The sequence below is a fragment of the Odocoileus virginianus genome, chromosome 8, assembly GCF_023699985.2.
Source record: "Odocoileus virginianus isolate 20LAN1187 ecotype Illinois chromosome 8, Ovbor_1.2, whole genome shotgun sequence".
Classification (NCBI taxonomy): Eukaryota; Metazoa; Chordata; class Mammalia; order Artiodactyla; family Cervidae; genus Odocoileus; species Odocoileus virginianus.
The window spans coordinates 21,484,299-21,505,433 of record NC_069681.1 but is presented as its reverse complement, the minus strand read 5'-3'; the positions used below and the strand labels follow the sequence as shown (position 1 = coordinate 21,505,433).

The window sequence follows — 21,135 nt, the reverse complement described above, 5'->3', positions numbered from 1 at the left end:
AGCCGGCGGGGAGCCCAGCTCAGGAAGTCCGGAGCCTCGGGGGCAGCCCAACTCCGGCGTCCGGGGACGAGGGGCGCGGAGAGAAAGGCGCGGAGCCCGCGGCCCGGGGCAGCCGCGCGCTGGACTCACATGGCTGGCGGGCGTCGGCCGCCCTCCCTCCCGGGGCCGGGGCGCACTCACAACTTGCTGTCTCTCCCGGGCGGAGCATCCACGGCGCGCCGGACCGTCCTTCCTTCTTCGCCGCGGTCCCCGACAGCCGCGGAGCCTCCGGGGCCGACCGCGGGAGGGGCGCGCAGGGGCCGGCAGGGGGCGGAGGTCTCCGGGAGGACGCGCGGCGCCGCGCCGGGGCAGCCCGCGCTCCTCCGGCTCTCCGGCGGCGGCTCGGGCGGAACGCTGGGGCGGCGCGCGGGGCGCCGGGGCTCGCGGGCGGAGGAGCCGATCTGCCTTTGGCAGGCGAGGCACGCAGCGCCTCCTCCCCTCCGCCGCCCGGCCCTCCTCTCGCCTGTCCCCTCCCCTCGCGCCCGCCGGGACCCGGAGCGGACGCGGCCCGGGCGCGGCCGGCGGGGACCCTCCCGGCGCGCGGGGCGGGGAGGGCGCGCGGCCCCTTGATGCCGGGGTCCCCTCCCACCTCACCCCCTCAACGCGGGCGGCTTTCTCGACACCTCTGGCCCTGAGCCCCTCCCGCCCTCCGCGCACCGCCACTCCTTCCAACCCGAGAGTGGGATGGAGGCAAACAGACCGAGAAGTGGGGGAGAAAGTTGCTGGTCATCTGGGGTGCTCCGCGGTGGGGGGGGGGGGGGGGGGGCGGTGGTGGCTGGGAGCTGAGGCTGCTCTCCTGAGTCTGGTGTTTGGGGTTTAAGCTCCGGTTTCCGACCGCCTTTAGGAGACGGAGATGGAGAGCAGGGCTCTAGAGACTGGGGCAGTGATTCGAGTTTTCCTGGGATGTGGTCACTTTGGAAGGGGGTGAGCAAGGACAGTGTGGGCGTGGGAATGGGAGGCAGAGAGCAGAGAGCCCCCTCTGGGGTTCCGTCTGGCAGCCGCCTTTCCAGCCAAGCCAGGGGAAAAAAAGCAGGGGAAGATTCCAGCAAACCTCTCCCAAGAGACCTCCTCTTTGGGAACCTCTTTCAAAGCGTTTCTCCCTGGCTGTCCTCTCTCTCCCCTTTCTGTCTGTCTCTCTCTCTCCTCTCTCTTCCCCTCCCTCTTCTCTTCCACCTTTCGGTCCAATCACTCTTGCAATCAATACCTCCATTGAATTTCTTTACCGAGAAAACACTGGTTTTGATTCCCCCTCTGGACGTCAGGTCTTTTTTGCTTGTCCTTAGCGCTAACCCCTTTGGAAGTTGAGAGCCACATTCAGCAGACTGTGGGAGTCCTTGCTGAAGGCGGTATTTTAAGAAACCTGCCATCTGGGAATAGCAGTTTGTGAAGTAGCTACTTCCCCACATACAGTTTTTGTGCTTTTTCAAAAGTTGAAAGTAATCGCTGGATAGATATAATTTCATAGTAAATTTTCAAATTGCACCATTTTAATTAGCCATGGTGGTGCACATTTTTGTTTTACTACTACAGATGGAGATGTGCACGCTTACACTATTAATTTGAGAGGTTTTGTGTAATTAGTTCCCACTCTTTATGAGGTCATAGACCGCTTTAAGAATATGATGAAATTGATGAGAACCTTCTCCGCCCTCAAAAAAAAGCACTTCCATATCAAGCTTTAATCACAGTGGTTCTCAAGCAAGAGAAGGCAGATTATGATCCCTCCCAGGAAATAGTCTGCAAGGTGTGAAGATATTTTTGATCATCATGACCAGAGTGATGCAGCTAATATCTGGTGGGCGGAAAGGCCAGGGATGCAGCTACATACCCTACCAGGTACAGGACAGCCTCCCAGAATTATCCATCCCAAAATAGCGATAGTTTTGAGGTTGAGAATGCCGGTTTCAATAAAGTGTTAGACTGTTCCCTGTTCCCCCCGCAGCCCATTCTTGATTGGAGTCCCTGATGAAATGCCTTGATTTAAGTTATTTTTGTTTGTTTTGTACAAGTCGCTGGTTAATGAGCTCAGTGACTGTGTGATAATGATTGCTCTGACTTTCAGTTCTGTATCCTAACCTAGTTTTTAACACAGAGCCTTCAGATCTGTATAATGTGCAGGTAAAAGTTATGATTCCATAAAGACAAAATAACGAGAGTGACATTTGGACTCACCCTCCACATTCCCGCTGTGGATATTGGTCCAGGACGCTCTTCTCAATATGGAGTTTGAAGCGCTGAGACGGCCTGTTGAGGTTAAGTCCTTGCTGTGTCTCAGTCCCTACACTGTCCTTTTTTTTTTTGGCCTCGCCGCATGAGATCTTAGTTTCCCCGCCAGAGATCAAACCTGGGCCCCCTGCAGTGGAAGATAGGAGTCCTAACCACTGGACCTCCAAGGAAGCACCCCTAAGTCTCCTTGATAGATTATTTTGTCTAGTCCTCAAAATAAAAAGGAAAAAATTATGTAGGAGGTGCAATTTTTATTTTACAGAGAGGTTAAGTAATTTGCCTGAGACCTTACAGCTAAAAGGTGGATTTCAAAAAATCTCATTATCTGAACTATTAAACAGAGTAAATGCTGTTGAAGAGATTCTGCCTAACATGAAAATGAAGATAGAAGAGGAGACTTAAAAAAAAAATCTGTCAGGATACAGCATCAATTACTTGTGAAAGAACAGTGTATTCTATACTAGGACTCAAAAGTTTCTATCCTAGAAATGATTGTGTTACTAGCTCAGCTGTGTCTGACTTTGGGACCCCCCGTGGACTGGAACCCACCAGGCTCCTCTGTCCATGGGATTCTCCAGGCAAGAATACTGGAGTGGGTTGCCATTCCCTTCTCCAGGGGGTCTTCCCAGCCAAAGGATCAAAGCCCGGTCTCCTGCATTGCAGGCAGATTCTTAACCATCTGAGCCACCAATTTGGATAAGTAGTGACCTTTCTGAGCCTGAGTTCTCTTATTTGTAAAAAGAGGTCAGAAATAGATGATTCTGTTTCATGACTTCTAACATCATGATTAGATAGTTAATCTTATATTTGAGAAAAAGTTTAGGGGTTATCTAAAATTTTGTTCAACTATATAATTTTACAAATGAGGAAGTGGAGCCTCTGAATTCTTCCAGTGTCTTACCCAAAGTTGAACCTTGAATCCATGTATCTTGATTTCTCATTTCATTCCACCATGTAATGATCAGAAAAAATTACAAAATCATCTGAATTACTCCTTGAGATCTTGTATACTTACTTTATAGGCAGACTGCATTATCTTTAAAACCCTTTCATTAAATTTGCACCTTCAAAGGATCTTTAAATTACATTCCAGCCAGAAGTTCTCACAAAGCAGATGCTGCCCATACCTCTTATTTCAGGCTTGAGTTTCTGGTATGTTTGGATGGTAGTCCTGTTGAGTCATAAGATGAGATCATGAATGTAAAAATATGTGGAAAACTATAAAGCATCTGTGACAGCACTCTTGGTTGGGTGTCCAAAATTGATTCCCAGTCCCCTCTCCCTTATTCGGGCTTCCCTGGTAGCTCAGCTGGTAAAGAATCTGCCTGCAATGCAGGAGACCTGGGTTCAACCCTTGGGTTGGGAAGATTCCCTGAAGAAGGAAAAGGCTACCCACTCCATTCTGACCTGGAGAATTCCGTGGACTGTATAGTCCATGGGGTCGCAAAGAGTTGGACATGGCTGAGCAACTTTCACTTACACTCACTTTTTCCCTTATTCACTCGATATTTTTGGTGGACACCTGACCCTATTCTAGATAATGAATCAGCTGAGGTGTCCCCTAGGGAAGACTATTTTCTGCTAAAAGAAGGAGGCACGAGGAAACAGTTCATCCACCATCTTGGCTACCATTATTAAAGAATAAGATGTTTAGAGCTATGGCAGCCTTCTTGTAACCATGAGGGGAATCACAGAGATACAGTCCTAAAGTTGTGGAGCCACACACCTCCTTTTGAATGTTTTAGAAGTTAAGTCATAGATTATTAATAGTTTTATGTTACTGTTATTTGAATTTTCTGCTTTTTAGTGTCTGAAAGCATTTCTAATTGATAAAGCACTGTGCAGGGAAAACATATGTTCAATGATTAAAAAAACCACCCATCAGTCAACGTTGTATCCCAGTGTTTGGCAATAGAAGATAGATACTCGCTAATTTGAACATTAACTGAGGGAATTCATAAACAAATCAATATTATTGTGATGATTTTCCTTTCCTAGTGCAGCCTACAGAGTGGGTATTTTACTTTTAAACAGAGAAAGTGTGCTATGTGAAATTAGGGAAGAAATGTGATGGTGAAATACAGGAAACACCATGGAATCCATCACTTCTGACCATCAAGGAAAGGTTGTAAAGGAACTTCTTTGGTTCCACATTTGTGGCAGTCAGTATATTTTGGCTGATATGGTTCCTATTCCCAACCCTCTTCTTCTGTATCTTTTTCTCCCATCAAAGCAATGAAAGCTAAAGTCTCCATCTCCCAGCCTCTCTTCAAGTGTGAGGCTCATGTGACAGTAACACCCAAGGAGAGGCAAGTGGAGGGATGCTGCGCCCTTCGTAGCCACATCCTCTTTCCTCAGCCCTAGAAAATGGATATGGCACACCTTCGCAGCAGGCGCCTTTCAGCCACGAGGTGACAAGCGTGAGGACCAAGCCCATGCACTAGGAATGATGCAGTCAAATAGTGAGTCTGGATGCACAGTATCACTTTTAGGCTCCTGCATTATCCTCAGACTTCCCTTGGGTGAGACCAACAACCCTTGCTGTTTAAATCTGGGAGTAGCAATAAGTACCAATAAGTACGTACTTACTGGAATGTTAGAATACAGGTACATTCTTACTGGAATATTAGAATACTTCTTAGAATATCCAGACTACCTGTTCAAACCACAGTGAAGTGGGTCAGAGCCGGACCCCAGGCAGAACAGAGAGAGGGCAGAACCGTGTCAAGGGGGGGGTCCATTCTCCAGCAGTTGGTGACTGCAGCGGGCAGTCGTCATCTATAGCATGGATTAGAGACACAGACCCGCCTTAAAACTTGGCGATAGAAATGGCAAGAGCTTTGCAGATAGTAGACAAAATGTGCTCAGTCACATCCGACTCTTTGCGACCCAATGGACTGTAGCCCACAAGGCTCCTCTGTCCATGGGATTCTCCAGGCAAGAATACTGGAGTGGGTTGCCATTTCCTTCTCCAGGGCATCTTCCCAACCCAAGGATCAAGCCTATGTCTCTGACTTTTTCCAGCATTGGCAGACAGGTTCTTTACCACTGAGCCACCTGGGAAGCCCAAAATAAATAGAGACCACGGTAAGTTCTTCCTTTTTGCCACTTCCTTCCTAAGCTACCCATTCCCTTCATGAATGCCATCTTTTTTTCCCCCTGTAAATTAAGTCTACCTTTTATTGAAATTTTGTTCTAATAAAACATATCCAAGCCTGAATGGAAAGTGCTTTTTTTTTTTTCCTTCAGGAGGCTGTATCTCTGATTCATTTTTATTTTTTTAGTTTATTTTATAATTGCTCTACAATGTTGTGTTCGTGTCTGCTGTAGAACGAAGTGAATCAGCTGTGTGTATACACACATCCCCTCCCTCCCACACCCCACCCCACCCCACCCCATCCCCGCACACTGAGCTGTATTAGCACCTTCCCACTAGCTATCTGTTTTACTCATGGTAGTGTATATATGCAAATCCTAAAGCTCCCAGTTCTTCCCACCCTCCCCTTCCCCTCCCCACCGACCCTGGCCCTATGTCCACAGTCCGTTCTTTTCGTCTGCATCTCTACCCTTCATAAATGCCTTCTTAAAATAGGTTTAAGCAGGTATTGCTATGCTGTCCATCTTATTGATAGGGGATAAAAAAACCTCATGGGATAAGTGACCTTTCAGGTTTCCTGGTCTCCATTTCAGGTCACCTCTGGATGAGATTATGGATTGCTTGTAGGATGCTTAGTCTCCTGTTTGTATCCATACATTTACCATAGCTGGCCCTACATCCTATTAAAGTAAGCATCCTTACTTTAAGAGGAACAGAGCTGCTCCTCTCTCATGGGTGAATCTCCCACACGGGAGCCCTGTCCTCTCTGGTCCATGTGGCCAATACTTTCCTATTTCATTTTCCAGGAACTTTTTTTTCATGCATTTGATAGACTCAAGACCCCTCTTCCCTGTAGAAACTGCACATGTCTCATTACGTACAATTTCTAAACATAGTGATTTGTCTGACCATATTCCCCAGGAGCTCTCATGGAAATAAGATGCATATAGTCTGTGGCCTGATCCCTGGGGTGCTGTCTGCATTATTCATTTAAAGTTTGTGAATTACTTTGGAAATATAAAGTGCCATATAATTTCTCTAGATTATTCTTTTATGAATTAAAGGAGCATACAAATTTTAAATCAATAACTTATTCATAAGAAGAAAAAAAATGTGAAGTGTTAAATCACATTTAACATAGCAGACACTTCACATTAAACCATCAAAATGGGAAATGTCCATAATACATTATATATATATTTTTGCTACATGACCCAATATGCATTTGAAAGCAGTGCATAATTATGCTTAATACTGAATCAGTGTTACACTTTTGCTACTTTAAATCATGCTTCTTTTTTCTTCCAGTATCAAGAAATCATCTTAGGCTTTTTCAGTGTTACAACCATGTTTTCAGACTTTTAAAAAATTTTCCCAGAATATGTAGAAAGAGGAATATAATGAGCTTCATAGAAAGAGATAAAAATTTTGTGTATGTGTAGATAATAATATCTACCAGTCAGTCATAACTTCTAAGAGAATTCACAAAGATCTGTTCTGTTGTATTTAAAGATCTTAAATCCCACCCTCCTTCACCAAAATGCATTGCATTTTGCATGCACAAGGTGCATTGCATACTAATATGCTGACTATACTAATACAATGGTTTAAGAGAACAATGGGCTTCCCAGGTGGCTCCGAGGTAAAGAACCTGCCTGCCAATGCAGGAGACGCTGGTTTGATCCCTAGGTCGGGAGGATCCCCTGGAGAAGGAAATTGCAACCTGCTCCTGTATTCTTACCTGGAAAATTCCTTCCAACAGAGGAGCCTGGCAGGCTACAGTCCACGAGGCCACGAAGAGTCAGACAAGACTTAGTGACTAAACAACAGAGGAAAGCCAAACTGAAATGCTGGATTTGGTATTAAAATACTGAGAGGGGTTAACAAGCACTGATTTTTCTAAAGGAAATAATTTCATATTACAGCCATGTGAAATGGGAGCGAGAAAAGGCTTCTTCACCAGTTTCCTGGTTTTCCCCAGGAGAAATTTAATTCCGCCTTCCCTCTCTCCACTCATTGGAGCTCTTGGGGCAACTGGAGTCTTGGAGGGGAACCCCCCCCTCCAGTGGGTGCGGTCAGGGCTGCTCCTCTCCCACACGGGAGGCCTGCCCTCTCTGGTCCACGTGGCCAGGGTGCAGAGAGTGGGCGCGTCTGCCAGCTCTGGGCTCCGTTAGCAGGCCCCTCGCCACTCACTAAACCACATCCTCCACTTTAGCCATTACCAGTAATAATCATGATATTTTGGTCTCCATCTACTTCTTTCTTGCTCCCTCAGTTTGTTTGGATTGCAGTTGGGGAAGAAGTGCTATTTACTGATCCCAGGAAAAGCATCACAAACGGAACGTGAGGCACGGGAGCTTAGCTCAGTGCTCCGTGATGACCTGGGGGGTGGGAGGGGTTGGGGGGCAGGGGGGAGGGAGGGGTGTGTGTGTATGTGTGGCTGATTCACTCTGCTGTACAGCAGAAACTAACCCACAATGGTAAAGCAATTAGACTCCAATAAAAACAGAAGTTAAAAAAGAATGATCACAAACTGAATGCATGCACCACGTTTCAATATTAGTTAAATATTACTATTCTGTTGGGCTTCCCAGGGTGTGCTAGTGGTTAAAAAACCCACTTGCCAAGAGATGTAAGAGACACGGGTTCCATCTCTGGGTTGGGAAGATCCCCTGGAGGAGGGCATGGCAACCCACTCCAGTGTTCTTGCCTGGAAAATCCCGAGGACAGAGGAGCCTGGCGGGCTACCGTTCATAGGGTCATACAGAGTTGGACACGACTGAAGCGACTTAGTGCATACACACACACACATGCCGACAACACCAGGTCTTTACTAATAGGGGTCAAGGAGAAAAGAAAGAAATGAATTTTCAGCAGTTTCCACTGCCTCAGAAGGCCAACGAATGTATCTTAAATGCTGTGCTGGATTAAAGGGAAAGGGTGGATGAAAAGAGAATGCTTTTTTGCTAGTTATGTCTCTGAAAGATCAATGTCTCTGAAAGATCAATGTCTCTCTTAAAAGCAAAAAAGTATGGGTAAAGTGATGAGAAGCAGAAGACATAAGAACAGAAATAGAATTTCGAGCTTTGGACAACGTCACCATGTCAGCAGATATAGACATTGGAAATGGTGATGGCAGAGCTGGGGAGAGGAGAGAGAGAGGAAGAGGAGGGGAAGGAGATATAGAGAGGGGGAGACCAGCAAACAGAGAAGGCAGGTGTCGTGTCTCTGGGTTTTTGTTCTGTTTTGCTTTATTTCCAGGGAGAGAAGGTAAAGAGCTACGCTGTGTCTTTTACCTTGAAGGCGCAGATGCAGGATACATGCCTTGTCTGGTGAGGGATCCCGTGACTTAGTTGCTACCACGAGGGTGTGAGTGCGTTCACGTCCACAGAATGTCAAAAACACATTCACTTGGTCAACTGATAAAACTGATATCGTATCATCAAGAAGTCTACATTATACATTTCTTTCTTTCTTTTTTTTTTTTTAAGGGCTTCTCTGGTGGTTCAGGCAGTAAAAAAAAAAAAACGCCTGCGATGCGGGAGACCCAGGTTTGATCCCTGGGTCAAGAAGATTCCCTGGAGGAGGGAATGGCTACCCACTCTAGTATTCTTACCTGGAGAATCCCGTAGACAGAGAAGCCTGGTGGGCTATCATCATAAAGAAACAGTTTTTAAAAATTCATCTTTTATCTACACCACCCCTCTGAAACTAGAGCAATGACAAGAGTTCCTCCCTCAGTGCTCTGTATTTTTAAAAATATATGTATTACAAAAGCAATTTTATATTATACATTTCTATGTGTTTCTTAAAGGCATTAAATTATACCATCTGCTTTGGAAATATTTCATGTAGTAAAAATTTCAAATTTAGGATGTGCAGTCTTTAGCTATCTAGAACTCTCTTAGCCAAATCAGCCACTCCTTGGTTGGTGTGTGTAAAAACTTTACTATGTAATTGAAATAAGTGGTTATTTTTTTCTTTTTTTTTTCCATTTATTTTTATTAGGTAGAGGCTAATTACTTTACATCATTACAGTAGTTTTTGTCATACATTGAAATGAATTAGCCATGGATTTACATGTATTCCCCATCCCGGTCCCCCCTCCCACCTCCCTCTCCACCCGATCCCTCTGGGTCTTCCCAGTGCACCAGGCCCGAGCACTTGTCTCATGTACCCAACCTGGGCTGGTGATCTGTTTCACCCTAGATAATATACATGTTTCAATGCTGTTCCCTTGAAACATCCCACCCTCGCCTTCTCCCAGAGTCCACAAGTCTGTTCTATACATCTGAGTCTCTTTTTCTGTTTTGCATATAGGGTTATCGTTACCATCTTTCTAAATTCCATATATATGTGTTAGTATACTGTAATGGTCTTTATCTTTCTGGCTTACTTCGCTCTGTATAATGGGCTCCAGTTTCATCCATCTCATTAGAACTGAAAATAAGTCGTTATTCACCAATTATTAAAATTAAAATGTGGGAAGATTGAGGGATATATTTTTCTTTTGGCTTTTCTGTATTCCCTAATCTTTCTTCAAATAACCTGGATTACTTATATAATTAAAGTGTTTAATTAAGAGTGGAAGCCAATTATCAGTTGAAGGAGCTTCAGAAACAGAATAACTAAGCCTAACGCACTGTAGAGAACTTCCAGTGAAGAAGAGAACTCCAGGTCAGAGTAAGGAAGGGTAAGAGTTGTCCTCTGAAGTGGAACATGCACTTCAGAAACCTGTGAACCCCAGCTCCATCAGTGTCCACCCAAACTGCAGGCCTGTGTCAGGAATGTTGTAGAAAGCAACCCAGGTTCGGTCTGAAGTTCTTGAGCAAATGGCGATCCCCAACATTTTTGGCACCAGGGACCAGTTTAGTGGAAGACAACTTTTCCCCAGATTGTGGTGGTGGTGGGGGGGGAATGGCTTGGGCATGATTCAAGAGCATTACATTTATTGTGTACTTTATTTCTATCATCATTACATCAGCACCTCCGCAGATCATCAGGCATTAGATCCTAGAGGTTGGGGACCCCTATTCTAGAGTTTTTTCCTTTTCCATTCTCCTAGAGTCAACATTCTTTAGCACTTCTGTAGTAGCTCAAATTCATTTCCAGTGAGTCTCCTACATTTTTGCAAACCGCCTGGGGAAACTCGAGTCTCGTCTCACTAAGTTGTGGGTCTCATCCCTGCCTTACCCTGGGATCCTCGCATCAGAGCCCAAATGGTAAAAGACCTCTTTTTCTTTATCTCCCAAGTAAGACTACACCAGGTGGCAGATTTTTAAAAGGCTTAGAGAAAGATCAGGGTGGAAGGTTAGAGCTGTATCACAGCCCACCTAGAATGGAACACCAGAGCCCCCTGCCATGGGGCGTCTCATGGGAGCTGCTTCTCCTTGGAGAATTCTGCCTACAGCCATCTTCAAGGCCAGGTGGGTCCCTCTTTCTGTACCGCCCTTCAGTTGCTCCTTCCTACACCTCTAACTCTTCTGAACTGCCTAGCACCTGTCTTGCCTTGGGAACGCAAGTCTCTGTCCTCTGTGTTGTTTGAGCACTCCTCTCTTGCCCTCTGTGTCCCCGCTGCTCATCCTCTGGGGATGACCACGACACAAGCACCCTCTCCCCCGGACCCAATTAAAAAAAGATTCTCTTGCTAAGGGGATTGGAAGTTGCACCTTCTTCAGATGTTCACTGGCTCAAACCTCAGTCTACTATTTAAAAGGATAAAATAAACTTGTTTAAAATACATTATTAGATGATGCTTCAAAAGGCACTTCTTTAAAAACATAAAGTTCCACGGCCTCTTAGAAACCCTTTGAGCCAAAGTATAAAAGAAAAAGCTCACATTATTACTGGTTTGAGAAAGAATAAATAGAATACCCAATACACTGCCGTCAAAAGGAGATAGAGGCAGCTTCTGACCATCATAATCAAAACCCACAGTGTTTAGTGGTCAAAAGAACACTCTGTGGGGGAGTCAAAGACCTGAGTTTAAATTCAGAGTCAGGGTCTTGACCATACTACTCAGAAAGCAGTTCTCTTACAACCCGTTTGAATAAGGCCATGGCTTTACCTAATAGTGCATCATCGCATCTGACCACTTGCCTGAGATGAAATGAATCAATTAATTTATTTGTATTAGTTAGTGGTAGAGCTTGAATTAATGGTAGTTCTTGGATTAACATGAGTGTGTTCTTTTTTTTTTTTTTTTTTTGAATGCTATATATTTGTTTCTTTATACCAGAAGCCTCCTAGTGGCAGAAACGCAGCAAAAAGTACCTTCAATATTTTCTTTCCCCCTAGGTATAAGGGTGAATGTAAAATTTCAGCCTAACTGTGTGACTTTTCTGTTAATAACTGATTCGTACCCAGTCTCTTCTCCTAACACGTGAACGTGGGAGCAAAACTTGATTTAGTGCAGTTACACTAAAAATATTAGCCAAGAGAAACCCACATTCTGTCTTTGCTATGAACTCTCTGTCAATTACATTCTGTTTCTTCTTCTTTTACTTTTGTTTTTACATATATGCCTATTATTTCTTCCACAGTCATGATACTCAGTCAGAAATTATGTGTAATGTGTTTACTTCAAAAAGTTAAGGTTTTATTTATGACTTGCTTTTGATCCAAAAGTATTGCAAGTCTTATTTGAACTTGGCTATTGCTTAGAAAACAAATAATTGTGGTGTAGTGAAAGAGGAAAGACCGGGTTTCCTTGTTTCAAAAGAGCCTCCAAGTCTGTTAAACAGAGCAGACAAAGAATAAACATCCGGTTTTTGATGGGTGCTTCCTAACCTTCATTTTTGTCTGTAAAGAGACAGAAAAGGGAGATGCACCAAAAGGGAGATCTAAATACAGGAAAGTAGTCAGGAACACACAGCTCTGGGCTGGGCTTAGCTGCTAAATTGTTGTTTGACCTTGGACAAGTAACAGTGAAGAGTGATAGACCTACTCTGACTGTTCTCTCCTCCAAAAACTGCTCAATTCTTTAAAGAGACAGATTATACGATTACCAATAACCAATTAGGCCATGATCAGGCAATTCCCTGCTGTTCTGTGAATGCTAAAACTACATGATATCAACTTTTTGAGGGTTCAACTGACCCCAGCAGCAACAGAGATGGAAAGATGCACCATTTTGCTGTGGATTAACTTTTTAGAAGGAGGAGAAGGGGTGACAGAGGATGAGATGGTTGGATGGCATCACCAACTCAATGGACATGAGTTTGAGTAAACCCCAGGAGATAGTGAAGGAAAGGGGAGCCGGCACACTGCAGTCTGTGGGGTTGCAAAGACTCAGACATGACTTAGCACCTGAACAACAACAACTTTTTCTCAGGGCTTCCCAGGTTTCGCAATGGTAAAGAATCTGCTTCCTAACGCCACAGATGTGTGTTTGATCCCTGGGTCGGGAAGATCTCCTGGAGTAGAAAAATGGCAGTCCATTCGAGTATTCTTGCCTGGGAAATCCCATGGACAGAAAAGCCTGGGTGAGCTGCATCCCATGGAGTCACAAGATTTGGACACGACTTAATGACTGAGCACGCACTTAACTTTTTCCCAATGTTTTATTCTTGTACTTTTTAGACAAAAAGAACCTACAGGCTTAATGACACGTCTCTTATACTAATTAGTGCTGGAAAGTGATAGGCCAATCTGCCATCAAGCGTCCCAATGTAATAACTTAATCCAAACCATCTATGTTGAATCTTGTTTTTCCCTAGCCAGGTTCTGCAGAATTTTTCCTCTACCACCTTAGATTCATTCAGTTACAACAATAAGAAAATCCAGCATGTTCAAACCTACAGTAAAAGTTTGACCTACCCTTCTGAGATGAATTTGAGGGTGCAATTAGTTTGCCAAGAGCATGCAAAGACCAAGACCCTGTTAGGGGTCATAACAGTATAATGAATCTAAATTCAAGTGCTTTTCTTGATTTATTTATTATGCATGCCACACCATGCAGCATGTGGGATCTTAGTTCCCCAGTCAGGGATTGAACCTGGGCCCCTGGTAGTGGAAGCACAGATTCTTAGCCACTGGACACCAGGGAAGCCCTACTTCTCTTGTTTACTACTGAAAAGAAAAGTTATCTTTTTTTTTCTTCTGATCTTGGTATTTTCCAGTTTCTTGGATTAAGTGTTGATGTACAATGAAGGCAAATACAAGGATAAGATGAAGCATAATGTCTTGCTGCCACCATGACAGGACTGATCTGAATTTGATTTAGCCACAGAAATACCTCCGATGGGAAGAAAGCCTGCTGGGGTTGAGAGCAGCAGATTCTGGGCTCAACCACTTACTGGTTTTTTTCATCGTGGATAAGTCAGACATTTAGCCTCTCTAAAACTCCATTTGCTCATCTGTAAAATGGAGTGTGTATCTTCCCATAGCGTTAGTCTACAGACTAAATGAAAACACATATGTACTTATCACACTGCCAGGCACATAGTAAACTGCTTAACAAATGGTAGCTATTATTTTAGGAAGATTGCTCTTCTACTAACTTAGAATTTATTTAGCAGCAAATAATCCCACACATTCAAATCTATAAAAAGTTCTGACTTATTCTCTTAAGATGATAAAATTAAAGAGATCTTTAAAAAAATCAATATGCAATCTGGTGTTTCCCATGATTATTTTTTAAGAGAGAAGACAAATTTTGACCAATTTTTTCATACAAATAAAAGGATCAAAATATACAGTATGCTGTGTTATACAAAATAGTAACCAAGAAAAGTTTTCCAACGGAAATATTCTTTGACACTTCTATACATCAAATTAACAAATATTGAACTTGGAGGAAGAAAGAAATTTGTGTTTATTCTGAGCTCAAGAAAGCCAAGGATGAAGTCCCCCAAAGCTAAATTCTGTGGATCTATTTTATTTTCTCTAATTAAGTCCGACTCTGTCTATACCATAACCCATCCTTTCTTTTTTTTCCCTTTCCTATCTCTGAATCTCCCTGGAGGAGGTCATGGCACCCCTCTCCAGTATTCTTACCTGAAGAATCCCCATGGACAGAGGAGCCTAGCAAGCTAGTCCATGGGGTCACAAAGAGTCCGACACGACTGAGCGACTAAGCACAGTATCTCTGAATCTATCTCCATAATCCAGTTAGCAGGGGCATATACATAAAAGTTGGGGTCTGTAGGTAAGGCACCTTAATACAGTCCCAGTGAGTGAAGTGAAGTCAAAGTCGCTCAATCCTACTTTTTGTGACCCCATGGACTATACCAGTCTATCCTAAAGGAAATCAGTCCTGAATATTCATTGGAAGGACTGATGCTAAAGTTGAAGCTCGAATACTTTGGCCAACTGCTGCAAAGAGCTGACTCATTGGAAAAGACCCTGATGCTGGGAAAGATTGAGGGCAGGAGGAGAAGGGGACGACAGAGGATGAGATGGTTGGATGGCATCACCGACTCAATGGACTTGGGTTTGGGTGGACTCCGGGAGTTGGTGATGGACAGGGAGGCCTGGCGTGCTGGGGCTCATGGGGTCGCAAGGAGTCGGACACGACTGAGTGACTGAACTGAACTGAACTGGACTATACAGTCCACGGAATTCTCCAGGCCAGAATACTGGAGCAGATAGCTATTCCTTTCTCTAGTGGATCTTCCCAATCCAGGAATTGAACCCAGGTCTCCCGCATTGCGGGTGGATTCTTTATCAGCTGAGCCACAAGGGAAACCCAAGAATACTGGAGTGGGTAGCCTATCCCTTCTCCAGTGGATCTTCCCAACCCAGGAATCAAACCGGGGTCTCCTGCATTGCAGGCAGATTCTTTACCAGCTGAGCTATGAGGGAAGCCCCATAACAGTCCCAAAGTCCTTATTAAATAACATCAGCTCCTAAGTGGTATGGCCCTCACTGATTTATATCAATTCTAGCTAATAAACATTAACAGCCTTTGTGGACAAAACAAAGCATACTAGTCTGCAATAATATCGATAATCTTCTAATGCTTCATCTTACTGACCATTGTGAAAATAAAGATAGATACCTGAGTATAAACCCAAGAAAAAGTTATTCCCACTGAAACCCACTTCAGACTTTAGAATTGATGTAGAAACCCCCAGACACTGCTTTATCTTGATCAGTTTTCAGTAACCAAATAAATGTTATTTCGGTTGTTAATTAATAATATCTTTCCAGGGCAGAATTGCAGTAATGGGGAGAGTAGGGTGCTTCCGTGTACAGCGAGCTTTTTTTTTTAGCAAAGACCCTTAGCTAGAACGGTGTTGTTACTTACTAGCGCCATCTTGTGGTCACCTAGGAATATGGTTTGCACTTTCGGAAATAACTCCCTGATAACGGAAGTGCCTGAAATCAAACATAAACTCTTAACATGAAACTATTCTCTGGTTTGAGGATTTCCTGGTTTTTAGGAACCCTTCATTCTTACACCCATTCTCTGCTGTTGGCTGAAAGGCTAATCTTAACACTCTTACCAGAGGCTAAGTAAGCAGGGCATAAACAAGGAAACTCACATCAATCGGTATCGTTTCTGTTAATTTGATGGTTTAAAAAATATGAAGTTTCCTTACAAAAGGATTCTAGGTAATGCATGTAGACACCACCCACGCCCACCCAGAAGGTGGAACTTATCCTCTCCTCCACTCCATGGAAAATAGGTGGACTCAATGACTCGCAAAGAATAAACCATGGAAAGGAAAAACTAGTAACTTTCCAGTGGAGAAGTCTGACAGACCAACATCCTAACCAGGTGACCTATTAATAGATGAACATCACTGGCCATGTGTGGACCCCTGATATGAGATGACCAGAGCACACCTCACTTCATGGCATTCCTGCCCCAAACCCATTACTCCAGTTGAATCACATTTGACTAAAGCATATGCTGGGGGACATTCTACAAAATACCAGATCAACACTCCTCACAACTGTCAAGGTCAGGAAAAACAAGGGGAGAGGCTGAGACATCATCACATATCAGAGGACCCTAAGGAGACAGGACGACTAAATGCAACGCGGTCTCCTGGCCCGGATTCTGAAACAGAAAGAGGACACCCATAGGAAAACTGGTGAAACCCAGATGAAATCTGGAGTTTAGTCAGTAGTAAGATGCCAGTGTGGCTTTCTTAGTTTTGACCAATGTACCACAGTATGTAAGATGAAAACATCTTAGGGGAAGCTGAAACTGGAGAAAGGGTATAAGGGAATACTCACTCTTATTTTTGCAAATTTTCTGTACATTTCCAAGTATTCCAAAGTGAAAAGTTTATCTTTGAAAAAGTATTAAGTATTTGCTCTGTGTGCTGTATGTTCTTGAGGACACTTCATATTTGAAGAACATGTCATGGATTAAAATGTGTTTTCATGTGCTTTCATTTAAACTTCCATGGCAACCTGCGAGGCAGTCAAGATGGGATTATTTCCATTGACAGTGTATGGACGAGGAAGCAGAAAATAAGAAGTTCTGTCCTCCAAATCACCCAAGGATTAAGCAGAGCCAAGTGGTGGCTCCACCTTCAAGACTCCTTTTGTACCTTACAAGTTTCTCACTTTTAAATTCTAATTGCAGTGATTCTATTGGGAGTGACTGCCACAATCACATTGGGAGTGATTGACATGAGATTGCTAGATTTTAATGTACCCATGTTATCCTGACCCTTCTGTGGGAGGATTTGTGTGTGGAAAATAGTAATGAATGCTATAATAAAAAAAAAATTGAAGTGGGAAAGACTAAGTCAAAGTTCCAATATTTACTCCCAGACTTCATCATGAAGTAATAAAGTTCCCTCTGCCAAGAAAAATCCTTTTCATCCTTTAAGTCTTGGCTCAAGAATTATTGGATATTTTTCATGTCCTTTTTCCAGGCTCCCTGCTGCATCCAAACTCTCCAAACTTCATACTTCTGTAGCATTTTTCACTGCTTCTTTACTTGTTTGGGATAAATATTAGAAATATACATTCACATTCTTGCTGTATATAAAATGACTCTCCCATCTCTCCTTTTTTTTACATCTTTTGCTATCCAAAAGTAATCCTCAAACATAATTTTTTTCTAGCCAAATGGTTCATTAGGAATGGGCATGTTAAATTCTTTAAGTTAAAAATCTCAAACTCAAATGTCTACAGGGACCAGCAAAGAAATATAAATGAGTAAAGTAGATCCAAGTATAAGGAAAAGTCAACTGACTTTCTCTGTCTTTTATTTCCCCATGTTTATAAAACCAACAAAAATGGATATTTTTCTGCTACAATAAAAATGGTTCAGTTCAGTTCAGTTCAGTCGCTCAGTCATGTCCGACTCTTTGTGACCCCATGAACCCCAGCACGCCAGGCCTCCCTGTCCATCACAAACTCCCGGAGTTTGCTCAGACTCATGCCCATCGAGTCAGTGATGCCATCCAGCCATCTCATCCTCTGTCGTCCCCTTCTCCTCCTGCCGCCAATCCCTCCCAGCATCAGGGTCTTTTCCAATGAGTCAACTCTTTACATGAGGTGGCCAAAGTATTGGAGTTTCAGCTTCAGCATCAGTCCTTCCAATGAACACCCAGGACTGATCTCCTTTAGGATGGACTGGTTGGATCTCCTTGCAGTCCAAGGGACTCTCAAGAGTCTTACCCAACACCACAGTTCAAAAGCATCAATTTTTTGGTGCCCAGCTTTCTTCACAGTCCAACTCTCACATCCATACATGACCACTGGAAAAACCAGAGCCTTGACCAGACAGACCTTTGTTGGCAAAGTGAGGTCTCTGCTTTTTAATATGCTATCTAGGTTGATCATAACTTTCCTTCCAAGGAGTAAGCGTCTTTTAATTTCTTGGCTGCAGTCACCATCTGCAGTGATTTTGGAGCCCCCAAAAATAAAGTCTGACACTGTTTCCACTGTCTCCCCATCTATTTCCCATGAGGTGATGGGACCAGATGCCATGATATTAGTTTTCTGAATGTTGAGCTTTAAGCCAACTTTTTCACTCTCCCCTTTCACTTTCATCAAGAGGCTAAAAAGTTCCTCTTCACTTTCTGCCATAAGGGTGGTATCATCTGCATATCTTGATGATAAATGGCAACTGACATTTGACCTCAAGATTTGTAGGGAACAAGACAGTGATTGGAATTGTGGCAGATAGAAAAGCCAATGCTTGATTAACTTGAGAGCCTCTGAAAATTATGAAAGGTCCTTTGAAAGACTCAAATGTTGGCTTGATTATTCCTCAAGTCCACCATATAGAAGAAATGAAAGATTCAGTCTAGCACTTAAAGGTCCAGCAGAGAAGGAGCAAGGTAAGGGAGGTGGGGAATGGAGGACAAATTCCCAGGGAAAGATACGACGCTGTCATGCTGACTCACAAGGCTAACTATGGGCAAAAGGGCGACAGAGACTGTACCTTCTAACCTTTGTCCTCCGTTTCCTGTTCGGGGCTTCTTTCTTTTCATAAAATGTTAAATACCCCGAGGTAAGGTTGCTCACGCCCTGTTCAAGGCTTCTCTGGGAAGTCCAGCCCCTTCCACCTCTTCGTTCTTTGTGGCCATTTAACATTCTTCCAAGTTCTCTCAGCTGAAATACTAATGAATGAACCCTATCTCTCTGTCATTGGATGCATTTTAAGTAGGACTCTATGTCTGTGATGTTGACTGCCTTTTTCTATGCTTCTTGATAATGAAATAGTCTCTGTTGTGAATTTTCTGTCTAAATCTTTTGCCTAATTTCTATTAGGTTACCTAGAGGGGATTGAACAAATATGTAAATATATTAGGGATCATGGAAACCAAGTTTCTTACTGTTTGGAAGGGAGCTACAAACAAAGGAAGAAAATGAAAATGAATCCTGTATTGTTGATTGGAAATAGAAGGATTGATGTGAAGTTATGGTTTTCTGTATACGTAGATGAATATGTAGTTATCCATGTAGGCAGGGGAAACTATGAGATAAGCCAGGAATATATTATTATGACAGAAAGAAAAAATACTCAGTGATGGAATTATATCAAAAGGGCACAGAAGCCAGTTTGAACAGCCTCCTTCTGGCCAAGTCAGACAATTTGAGCAGAAAGATAAACAATAATAACCACAGATTATGACTCATTGAATGAAATAGGAAACAATGAGTCCTAAACAAACCAACCAAGTTTTAAACTTGTTTGATAAAAAATGGGATATTTACATAGTTTCAAATTACTCCCATGAAACACTTATTAAATAGAAAGGAGAAAGTCATAATATTACAGTGAAGAGTTCTGTAATATTATGAGCCACCTTAAACAATCAAAGTGAATATCACCAGTAATTGGACAAATTAAAATTCTGTATCAGCTGATAAGATGCAATTTACAGCACAGAATCAAAAACCATGATGTTCCTACCTATAACACATCCTGACTCTCATTAGGAGGAAAACCAGAGAAAGTGAAATAGAGGTGCCGTCTGTGAAATAACTGGTCAGTGATCTTCAAAAGTGTCAGAATCATAAATGTGAAGAGAGGTTGAGAAACTGTCCCAGACTGAAGGAGAATAAAGAGAGGTGACTAACTCATGTGATTCTGAACTGTCTTTGTTGAAACTTGAATGGAATCTATGGATTCTTTTTAAGTCCATCAAAAATAATTTGTTCTTCAGCCTGCCCTGGAAAGGACCAGAAAAAGTTATGGAAGACAGTAATCATCTGGACCCAGGTGGCTCAATGCTAAAGAATCCACCTGCCAATGCAGGAGATACAGGAGACATGGGTTCAATCCCTGGGTGGGGAAGATTCCCCTGGACAAAGGACAAGACAGCCCACTCCAGTATTCTTGCCTGGAGAATCCCATGGACAAAGGAGCCTGGTGGGCTGCAGCTTATTAGTATTTCAGCTGAGAGAACCTGGAAGGGGAAACGGTCACAAAGAATTCCCATTCTTTGGGTGGAAGAAACTGGACTTCCCTGATAAGTCTTAGGTATGGCAGGCGCAGCCTTACCTCCAGGTATTTAACTTTTTATGACGAGAGGAAAGCCCCACACTGGAAACAAAGAATCGAGAAGGTTAGAAAGCACAGTCTTTGTCGTTGTCCGTGGAGTCCCAGAGAGTCCCACACAAGTGAGCACACACACGTTATCACTAAACGCCTGGGACAGCTCATGATAGTCTGCCCAAAGAGTCCGTGGGAGGGTCTGCGGTCACCTGGATTGCACCCTCGCTGGCTGGCTAGGCTCCTGCGAGCCTTCCTTCCTTCCTTCCCCGCCTCCCTCCTGTGTCTACGCCTCCTCCCCGCATCCCGCTGTTCCAGGCCCCGCGTCTGTGCCCAGGCGGGCACCGGGGACCAGCAGGGACTTCACAGTGGATGTGGCCAGGACAGCAGCCTGGTCCAGGGGGCTCACTGCGCATCTTGCGCGTCATCCTGTAGGGGGCGCCCTCCACACCACCTTACGGGCTGCTGGGGGGTCCCAGGGTTCCCAGGGGTCCCGGAGGGTTGAGAAACTGGAGCCAGAGTCCCAGCTGTGGTCCTGGCGCCTCCTGGTCTCGATCTCAAATGTAGGGGATGCCGTGGTCGCGGGGGACCCATCCGGGTCGCACTTGTCCCCGCCAGTACCGAGGGCAAGTCTAAATTCTCACCCACTTGAGAATTCTCACCTCTATTCCCTGCACCGGTTGTTGTTCGCTCAGTCGTGTCTGACTCTTTGCGACCCCCATGGACTGAGCACGCCAGACTTCCCTGTCCTTCACCATCTCCCGGTGTGTGTGAAAGGTGTGTGTGAAAGTCGTTCGGTCTCGTCCAACTCTTGGCGACCCCGTGGACTATACAGTCCATGGAATTCTCCAGGCCAGAA

At 44.0% G+C, this 21,135-nt stretch overlaps 1 protein-coding gene across 2 annotated transcripts in view; it reads right to left on the bottom strand.

Annotated features, from left to right (window-relative positions):
* The window catches only part of LHFPL6 (LHFPL tetraspan subfamily member 6), a 223,379-nt gene extending 223,115 nt beyond the window's left edge, over positions 1-264 (bottom strand). Inside the window, exon 1 of one of the 2 annotated variants that reach the window (XM_020877172.2) lies at positions 181-264. The gene's annotated coding sequence lies outside the window, so the exon portion shown is untranslated. Of the gene's footprint in view, positions 1-129 lie in introns of both variants that reach the window. The other variant, XM_020877171.2, reaches the window with a different exon arrangement.
* Positions 265-21,135: the final 20,871 nt, after the last annotated feature.